At 37.3% G+C, this 10,942-nt stretch overlaps 2 pseudogenes; one reads left to right on the top strand and one right to left on the bottom strand.

The window, feature by feature from the left end:
- Window positions 1-523: 523 nt before the first annotated feature.
- LOC116889446 lies at window positions 524-624 on the top strand (annotated as a pseudogene).
- Window positions 625-6,016: 5,392 nt separating this feature from the next.
- On the bottom strand, window positions 6,017-6,828 carry LOC116888311 (annotated as a pseudogene).
- Between the last annotated feature and the right edge of the window lie 4,114 nt (window positions 6,829-10,942).

Below are 10,942 nucleotides of genomic sequence, written 5' to 3'. Positions count from 1 at the left end.
CCTTTGGCAAAACTCTAACTTCAAAACCCATTTACATTTTGTTTCATAGCAGTAGCAAATTCAGTTATAAAGTAGCAATGAAAATAATGAGATGGTTGGGAGGAAGGAGTCATCACAACATGAGGAACTGTATTAAAGGGTCATAGCATTAGGAAGGTTGAGAAGCCCTGTATTAGACTACAAGGTGAAAGGTACACCTCAAAGATGCATACCGTAGGATTCCATTCACGTGATACTCTTGGTAAGGCAAAATTGTGAGACTGGAAAAGAGAATATGAGTTTAACAGGCAATACAGGCACGGGGAGGGGGGGAAGGCAGAGCACAAATGGGCAGCTGGCAGGAGTTATTTAGAAGCAAATAAAACTGTTTTGTATCTTTATTGTGGCGGAAGTTGTATGATTGTATGTGTTTGTGAAACCCCACAGAGATATAGTCTAGCGAAGCAAATTTTACTATATGTAAAGTATACTTCAGTTTTCCTAATTGAAAAAACTAAGGTAGGTAAAAGAACTCCAGGAATGCTTGCTTTGGCAGCACATACACTAAAATTGGAATGATTGCCCAGATTAGCATGGCCCTTATGCAAGCATGACGTGCAAATTCATGAATCGTTTCATATTTCTTTTTTAAAAAAGGAACTCAAGGAATCCATCCACAAATCTTTGTTGCTCATCCCAGGGCATTTAGCTTGTTTATCATCGTCTTTACTTAGCCTCATTCTCCCTGTCACATCTGCAGCTGGAGGAGACAGGACTCTCCAGAATGTATTTCTCCTTTCAGAGCTTTATTACCATGGACAGAACATCCAGCCAGAGCCTAGAGAAAAAATTAATACATTCATGGCTGCTCAATTTTTAAAGACTTTTCCCCCAAGAACTTCCTGAAAGAGAAGAAACAGGAAGGTCTGTGATGTAGAGAGCAAAAATTCAGGAGTTGGGTGAAATTTTCAGAAGCTTCCACAGAATGATCTTTAACAAATGCTTCACAGTTTCTACCATCAAGACCTCGGGGTGTGTTGGAGGGACAACAACAAAATACGTGGCAAATGATTCAAGAGACTTACAAAAGGGTAAAAGACGAATAAAGGGAATCCGTGGGAGCTCAGGAAATGCCCATACGTTAGTCATAATGGCAAACCTTAAACACAAAACTGGTGATACCTGAGAAGGAAATGACAGTACCTCCTCAGAGCCAGAGAGATATGGAGCTGTAGAGGAGGATTTTCCTGGCATGGGCTGTGATCGTGAAAGATGACCCAAAAACAAAACCATGGGCCCCAGGCGGAAGACAGCAGGAAATAACAAGTCTGCCATTTCTTTTCTAAGACTCCAGCTTCTTCCAGTTGCCTGCCATTGGCCAAATCTAATACGAGTGGCTAGTGATGGAAGCTATGGTGATGACGGCCTTGGTGGTTAGTCTCTAGGATCGAGACCAGAAAAAAGAACAGACCCCAGAAGGAATAAAATTGGCAGATTAAACTAAGAATAGTAAGGACCTTATTATTTATCAAAGTCAACTTTTAAAAACCTTTGATTGAGCGCTCTGTTGAAACTGCCCTCTACATTCTTCAAAAACCCCACCTTCACATGGAATAATTCATAATTCCTCAAAACTATGATTATCCTTGGATTTTACTCAGGATGTGTGCTCAACATCTGAAGAGCTTGAAGACTGCCGAAAAGTTCTTTCTGTCTTATTGTTGGTTGTCTATCAAAGCTTTAACCAAGACGCTACAAAATAATAAACATGTGAGTGAATCTTTACTTTTAGAGCTACATAAATGAGGATTCCAGATATTTGTTCCAGTAGAGTTTTCAGCCATCCAGTAGGACTTCCTTCCTTACTTTAATGTCTCAGGTATAGAATCATAGCTGTCGACACAAATAGAATAGAGCATGAACCGGAAAGAGTCTAGAATAATTTTAATATATTTTTCACTGCATTATGATGTATGTCTTTCCTGACTCGATAATTCTGTAAGAAGAGGGTATAGATAAAAACATTCACACACACATGCACACACACACACACACACACACACACACACACATATATATATATATATATATACATATTTATAATCTTGTGTATATATTTACAGAGTTAACCACAAGCTACATGGCACCCCAGATCATTTCAAGATCCCAGTCCTTGAAGTACTGCCTAGGTCTGCCAAATTATCACACCTACTTTAATTTTTTTCCCCACAATTTCCAAAATGATAGTCTTTATTCATCTCTTCATCTCAAACAGCTCTTTTTTAAATATACTACATTAGTTTTCTTTTTCCTTTTTTAAATTTTATTTATTTATTTATTCACTTTATGTTCTGTGTATAGTTCCAGCTGCAATAGAAATAAAGAAAAATAAAAACCACAATGCAAGAGTAAAACCTATAGAATCGAATCTGTCAAATACAGCCTCAAGCAATGTAAGCGCTGCTCTTCTCAGAAATCCACAAACTACATTTGGCATGGCGCTGGTACGCCACCCAACAAATCATAAAGCCTCCAGCTCTCCCACTGGACTCACAATGGTGGTCATGTCCAGGGCAGTTCTTAGGAGGATCCATGTGGTATGAGCTATTCATTCTGTCAAAACTTTAATGTTCTTTACCCATCAGGTATTGAGTTGTTAGGCTGATATTCTAAGTGCAATCATACATTAAGCAGGTTAGCTACATTACACATTGAAAAGAAGGAGGTAAATAGTACAAATTTGATGATACTCTTTCCAGTTAGGGTATTCTTCCAATTTAAGGGCTGCCACAATTACACAGAACCAGATAACCAATGTAGTCTTTGAATGGTTAAGTGGCCAGCAATTCTCACGTTACTTGCCAATTTAAAGACTGCTAGAATTAAAACACAGTCACACTTTGTTTTAATGTAAACAATGGTTATAGTGTAGAGCCACACTGACCTCTAAGGAGCCACACTAGTTCCATAGTGAAATATTTGGTCTCTTGACCCCAGTTATTATAGCTGAAGGGTTCTAAGGCAGTATTCAAAGAGCTAAATTGGGGTAGATTTTTTTTGTTTGCCATCAATGTTGTTTATTTTTAGACAATTCCATACTATGTAAAATGCAATTAATTGTGATCATTATTTACCATCCCTATTACTGTCCCTCCGAACTCCTCCCTCATAAAGTCAAGGCTCTCTAGAGCTACAGAACTATACTCCCCCTCTCTCTCCTTGTCTCTTTGTGTGTGTGTGTGTGTGTGTGTGTGTGTGTGTGTCTGCGCGCACACGCACACGCACGCGTACACGTGCTACTAGAAAATGTGACCCAAATTTAGTGTGCATCTTCCAACCTCAAATGATCCAATCAAGAAAATCACTCAAAGGTGTTCCCAAATGCTTTGGTTTTAGTTGATTTCAGATGTAGCCATAGGTTTTTGTCTGAATTTTCAATACCTAAGGTGCCCTGTCAGGGAATGAATTTCAAATCCAATCAGAAAACAGTTGTTTGGTCTCAAAACAGTAATGTCACTATTCCCCATTGAAGCATATCTTTTCTGGAATAGCAGTATTATAGCTTTAAGACCACAGCTGGTAAGAATGTTAATGATTTTTTCTCCACTAACTATCTAAATAGCACTTTCTGGGGCTATAAACACTAGCCACGGGGAAGGCTCCAACTTAGTTCAACGATTTTTTTCGGTGTCCTGAAACCACAGACTGTGTATCATCAGCAACCTTCTAGTTCATGTGGAAAAAATAAAGAACAATACCCTTCGTTATTTGGAATGGGGGGTCTATAGTTAACAACGCACAGGAAGTTATCCTGTACTGGGATTTCCATTTACAAATGATGGTTTCCGGAAGCAGCATTTTGCACCAATACATAATTATATTCCAAGCTGTTGTTGGATTACATTTTTCCTAGCTTACAAAGTAGTAATTTCTATATTTTTAATACATCCTTAAGTTTCTCCTTTATTTCACCTATCCCCACTATCCTGTCACATCTCTGTTTAAACCTTTCTACATATAATATTCACTGATACTCCTTTTTTGATTTTCAAGACAGGATTTCTCTCTGTAGTCCTAACTGTCCTGGAATTCCCTCTGTAGACCAGGCTGGCCTCAAACTCACAGAGATTCTTCTATCTCTGCTTCCCAAATACTAGGATTACAGGCATAGGTCACCATCATTCGGCTCCCCCATACTTTTATAGCCCAGGTATTTTAATATCCACATCATCACAATGCCTCCCCTGATGGCTTATTTCAAACATTTGGGGCTCTGCAAATGCTGACTCCAACTGACTGTCAAATTTTAAAAACCTTGAAATGAGGATATTCATATAAGAAAGAACATCTGCCTTCCTAACCCCTGGATTGCCCTTACTCAATATAATACTATATATACATTTTCCTAAAACTTCTATAATATCCTTTTCACAGTAGTGATTATAATTCCACTTGTTTTTGTACTATATTTCCACTTTCTACTTATCATTTTGATGGCCATCTAAGGCTGAGGATTCATTTCTAGCTATTGTGATTAGGCAACAATAAAAATGAATTGTACTATATATCTGAATTCTTCAGGTATATCTAGCCAGATTGCTAACAGACAAAATAACCACATTCTGTTCCTCTAGACATTCCCCTTTTGTGCATGGATAAGTGTGTGGTATTTATGTGTGCATGTGTGCTTCCATCTGTGTGTGCACTCCTGTACACATGGGAAAGACAGAGGACATTAGGTGTCCTCTAGAACTCTTCACTTTATCCCCTTAAGACAGAACCTAGAGAGTCGGCTTTGCTTACCTATATGATGGCTTTAAGTCCAAGTTATCCTCCTGTCTCTGGCCTGGCACTGAAGTTACAGGTATGGGCAGTCATACGTAGCATATCAGGCTTTTTAAATGTGAGTGCTAGGGCTCCAAACTCAAGTCCTCAAGATTCTGTGCTAAGCATTCTTGCCCACTAAGCCACCTCCCTAGCCTCTATTTCCTTCTATTTACATTGCTTTTTTTTTGCATCTCTAGCGACTCCTTTTTCCTATCATCCCAATCCTATCCTTACAATAATCTGTAGCTCTCAAAATTATCTTGGTAAGATACTCACGGGTAGCTAACCTTCCCAGATATAGTCTCTTGGTTTAAAATCATTTCTCTTATCTTTTGGGTTGTAAGCCTAAATCATTTTCCCCTAACATCCCCATAAAAGCAGATGACTGAGAAATATTTGGATTTGAGGCAAATTTCAAACCACAATAGTATCACACTTGACTAAAAATTGCTTCCCAAAGCAAAGATAGTGAAGAGGAAAAGAACTCTCCATCACTCCAAAATTTTTCTTTTCTTTTCTTTTCTTTTCTTTTCTTTTCTTTTCTTTCTTTCTTTTTTTGGGGGGGGTGGTGGTGTAATATTTTACAACAGCAGAAAACAAACCCAAGTGCTAAACACTAACAACACACTATAACCCAGGGAAGAGGACACACAGAGGCTACAGGCACAAGCTAAGTCTTTACAGTTGGCAATCAAACTGGCTATGACCCCATTGTGCTGGTGACAGGACAAGCAACTGTTGTATCTGGAGATGGTGTATTCCTGCCACAGGACCTACTTGCAGCAAAACACATAGGGTACGTTTTTATCTTTATGCAAGAGTAGGAGGCCACTCCCAATGTTTAGTCATCACAACGAGCAGAGGTGGAAATTTTGGTGGCCTCGCTGGCTTTTACTTAAGCATCAACTAACTTCCAATATCCCATAATTTCTTGGTGAGATGAGCACCTTCAAAAGCATAGATGTGGGGGTTGGGGATTTAGCTCAGTGGTAGAGCGCTTGCCTAGCAAACGCAAGGCCCTGGGTTCGGTCCCCAGCTCCGGAAAAAAAAAACAAAAACAAAAACAAAAACAAAAAACAAAAAAAAAACCTTTAAAAACAAAAGCATAGATGTGGATTTCCATCCATCTCAGTGTCAGCTGCAGCACTGTCGATCACACCACAAGAGTGAGTGATGCCCACAGCTAGCCCAAACTTAAGAGAGCTGTCTTTTATCCTTCGAGGCTCTTAGTTAAGACCTTGTTCCTATGAACACACTTGGGACACAGCATGGTGTCCTCCAGGTGTCGGGATAGAAATGTGCAGGTAGGAAGCAGGAAGAGGGCAACCACTTTCCCTTTCTAATTGGGTACCCAGGCTTGTTCAGCATGGTACTGCAGCCAAATCCAACCACTTGAGGTCACAGGAAGGCTTGTCCCATGAACACACCACATTTCCCCATAGGTCTCCAATATTGCCTTGGACAACCCTGCCTAGAACAGATTCTTAGCATTGACTGCAGTTCTGGCCCAAGATTCCAACACTGCCTTGGAGGCAGATGTAGTCACCATTGTGGTGCTGATTTCCTTATAGAGCACAGGAGTATCAGTGAGAGCAGGTATCTGCTTCTCTGGTACAGTGACAATCTCTGAGGGAACTATTACCTGAGACTCTTTCCCCCACTCTGCCTTTATTTTTTGTGAGGTGGCCTCTTTGGCTGAATCAGGAACATTATTCAACTCGGGCTTCCTATGAATGAATTATTTAAGATAGATTACATGGGAGAAAATGGAAATCTAGAATCATTATGTGAGAGAAACTATCCCCATAGTTAGAGGTTAGGATGTGTCCTGGAATCTCAGTATCTTGTGCTTTTTTTCGCTGGTTTCCAACCATTATCTTTCTCTGCTATTTTTGTTTTTTTTTTTCCTGTTTGCTTTAGTCTTTTGCAGAACCATTGCTTAGGGGTTGACTAGACACCTGGCATTGCACTTCTTCCTCCAGCTCTTCTGTGCTCTAGCTTCTTGCTTCCAGCAGTTTCCATCTTAAGATTAGATGAAACCTCCCCACTCCAAACTTTTTCAATGGGAGAACTAAAGTTCTATTTGATGTCTTCGAGGAAGTTCCCCCTTCCACTTTGTTCTCCCATTTCTACCTATGAATAAAGTTCTAGTTAATTCACTGAATTGATCTCAATAATAATATTGAACTACTGTTTCATAGATGTTTTCAAATGTTCATCACAGATCCCTTACCTCCAAATTTATGCTACTACTTACATAATTTTGAATTCCTGATCCTAACCTCTAACTATGGGGATAGTTTCTCTCAAATAATGATTCTAGATTTCCATTTTCTCCCATGTAATCTATCTTAAATAATTTTTGGAATTAGATAATCTATAAGTAAATGTTAGTATAATATATTTTGAAGACCTTTATAGAATAACGACAAATATTCTAAGTCTAGGATCCAACATTGAGTTAGATGCATATACTGAGGCAACTTTGAAAGAATTCGGGGCTTAAAACAAGTCGCTATACCAATAAACTATTAGCAGCTTACTCGTAGAAGTAGAAACACCAGTAATTGAAGCTCACACAAGCTTTGTAAAGCTCTGTCCCAAACTACATTATCAACTATCTTCCTTAAAGATGTCTCTATCTAAAATGGTATCTCAAATTCCCAACTGACTCCATCCTGCTCCTACTAACATTTTCAAAATACAAGAAGATCATCATAGATCATTCCTCGTCATATTGAGTGCTTTTTGAAAGAGATAGAGATAGTAAGATTGGCAAATGGCTCCTAAAAATCTATTAAATAAATCTATCAACAAAATGCAGAATAAGCATGAAAAATAATAAAGCCATTGCTGAATGAGACAGATGGCTTGGCAACCCTAAAAGACTAATGTCAAAACAAACATTCATTTAAGTCTTCATCAAGCTTCACCAAATTAGTATGTGAATTCAAACATTTGTCTTTCTACATTTCTTTTCCAGTGATAAGAACTGTATGAGTAAGGACCACTAGCAAGAGGAGGAGGAAATGTTAACCAAAGAAAAGGGCACTTGTGGGTGATGCTGACAGTAAGCTTTATGGTGCTATAATAGAAACGATTGGAGACCTTCCATCTATACCTCAAAGACTTAAGGACATATTTGAGTTATTTCCTCCTGTGTAATTATCCATAATTATCATCCCAAGTTTTTCAAACTTTGCCACCATATTCTCCTTGTACTGAAGTGGAATCTTTGTCATGGTACTGGTGAATTAATCCTCAGGGAGAAATGTACTCACAAACAGGAAAAACACATTCTAGGCTACATGAAAGTTCACAAAGAAGTATGTTTAGTGGAAAGAAAAGTTCTTGATCTTGATCATAAAATAAGTAATACAGTCATATTAAAAGAACACATCCTTCCAAGATTTCAACATTTAGAAATCACTCAATATGACGAGGAATGATCTATGATGAGCTTCTTGTATTTTGAAAATGTTAGTAGGAGCAGGATGCAGTCGGTTGGGAATTTGAGATACCATTTTAGATGGAGGAATCTTTAAGGGAGATAGTTGATAGTTTAGTTTGCCACTAAACTATGCAAACAATATAGTAAGGATGTATGTGTGTATCCCAAAAGATTTATGCAGACTTCCACGTTCACACACAAGAAATGCTCACTACATTAAATGTTTATAAGATATCATAAAGTCTAATTCAGAGTTAAAAGGAAAAGCTACTACTAAAGAAAAGATTTGCCATTCACTCTGGAAAAGTTCATGCTAAACTCTTTTTGAAGTGACTCACTGGGAAAATAGAATATATTAAAAATGTATCAACAGAGTATGTGAGCAACATTAAAGGCAAATCATAAAGGTTGATTTTAATATCTTTGGGGAGCTGTCAGTGAAAAGTATCTCTATACTTTTCTAGTTAACACATAGAACTTGTGGCCCTAATGAAAAGAAACATGGTGATACATAAGCATGTCATATTGGCACATCATATGAAGCTGTCTTAAGTAAATTAGTGTTTCTATTTAGATAAGAATTAGACTACTTAAAAGCCTCCAACCTATATCCAAGTTGTGTTTGTGTACTACAATCTGGGAACAAAATCTTAAAGACTCATCAGGTGACTATAAGGTGATTGACTTTCCAATAAACATAGAAGTGCTTCTTTATATATATATATATATATTGTATATATAATATTATGTATATATATTCTTGAATTCCATCTTCTGCAAAACTAAATGAAATTACAACTAAATGAAAATTCAAAACAATTTGAAATTGTTTTGTTTTAGAAGTGGTAAAGAATCTATTTTGTCTTTCCCTGAACTAAAGGCAACTGGGTAAGAAAAGAAAGAAAGAAAGAAAGAAAGAAAGAAAGAAAGAAAGAAAGAAAGAAAGAAAGAGAAATTATTTATATTTTTTCTTTTTCTTACTCTTTTTTGTTTGTGGGGGACAGCAATTACAGTATTTTTGTTTATTTGCTTATGTTACTTGAAACAGCCTCTCAGTGTGTAAGTCAGGCAGGCTCACCTGGAATTCATATTCCTCAGATCCCACCTTCTTGATTACTAGAATTACAGACATGTTCCAACACAATTATTTATACTCCTTCTAAGGCATTTTAAAATAAAACACATATAATACTGAGATTTTTCAAATAATCTAAATATACAACAAAAGACAGTATTTATGTATGCTCTGGCACATCCCCTTAATTACATTTGTGATGTATCTTAGTGGAAACAAAGAGAAAAAATAGAGATCATCTCAGTACTTATGTGTAGTAGTCATTGGTATTGTTTGCCAAATTTTTTTGCAGTTTCCTGATTATCTCACCAGACAGTAGGACTGTGCTTCCTGACCACATGGGCAATAATTCTGGACAATAAATTGTAAGTAGAAGTGGGATCTGTCACTTCAGACCAGAACATTTAATTTCTCATATAAGAGCCTCAAGGGCTTTTTCCCTCTTGGCCACAGCAACTTCCAAATAACAACTCCATATCAGCCTAAGTACAGTGCTGAGGAAATGGCACTTTGGAGCAAAGCACTCAACATGTCTGTGACAGACTTGAAGCATGAGTGTACTGCTTAAACCCCCATCCATTTGAAGGTTGTGTATTATATCTGTGTGCCCTTCTTATTCTAACAACAATGACCTGTGGACTAAATTATTACTCATGAAGAAATTTTTCCTTAGAAGGAAATACACTAATATGAGACATGCATCTTTATCAACATTCTGAAGTCCCCATACCTTCGTAATGTCCACATAGCTTTATAATTGGAAAACTACATTCTATGCTTCTAAACGGCAAGATATATTATACAGATAAATTCTTTCCATTGGTTTCCGTAGTTTCCAATTAGGTAAATTAGAGCAGCCTCTACTATACAGCTTTCCCATGAAAGGAAACACACTTTTCCTAGTATCAATAAAACTTCCTTTGGCAGTCTTTGTGTGAGCTCCAGGATAGCCAAGGCTCCATGGAGAAACCCTGTCTATAAATAAATAAATAAATAAATAAATAAATAAATAAATAAATAAAACCACGCACACACATCAAAAGGCCAAATGAATAAGTTATTTCTTTGTTTTGATTTTTGAAGTGTCCAAGGCATCCTCTGCATATTGAATTATAAGGCAAAGACTGAAATGCAAAAAGGTTTCCTGGGTTAGCTCTATTTCTTATGGAACATGGAACTAATAAAGGAGGTGTTAATAGATAAAAGCCTTTTCCTCTAGATACCAATTGTGTTACATCGATTACAATGTAAAGCTCGAGTGTATGGAAATTCACTTGACAGCTACTAAACAAGACAGCATGAACAAGAGTAATCTAATATATACTAATTTCAATACAGAAAATAAATGTTTGTGGGAGGGGGAATTTAAAGTGGCATTTAAATATAAGTACTACTGTAAGTATTATTTCACTGCAAGTTCCTACTGTGTCATACAATGCTCTGCACACAGTAAATAGTGAAGTGGTTTAGTGGAAAGAACATTGCATTAAAAGGCAACAAGCCTGGGTTTTTGCTCCAACTTCACTAGTATGTAATTAACTAGGTTTTAATCTATCATTTTATCCATTTCATCAGTGAGTCAAGAATGGAATCTACATTGCCTGCCTCCA

This window comes from Rattus rattus, chromosome X, assembly GCF_011064425.1.
Source record: "Rattus rattus isolate New Zealand chromosome X, Rrattus_CSIRO_v1, whole genome shotgun sequence".
In the NCBI taxonomy this organism is placed as follows: domain Eukaryota; kingdom Metazoa; phylum Chordata; class Mammalia; order Rodentia; family Muridae; genus Rattus; species Rattus rattus.
Note: the sequence above shows the minus strand (reverse complement) of the source record. Positions and strands in the feature narration are given on the sequence as shown.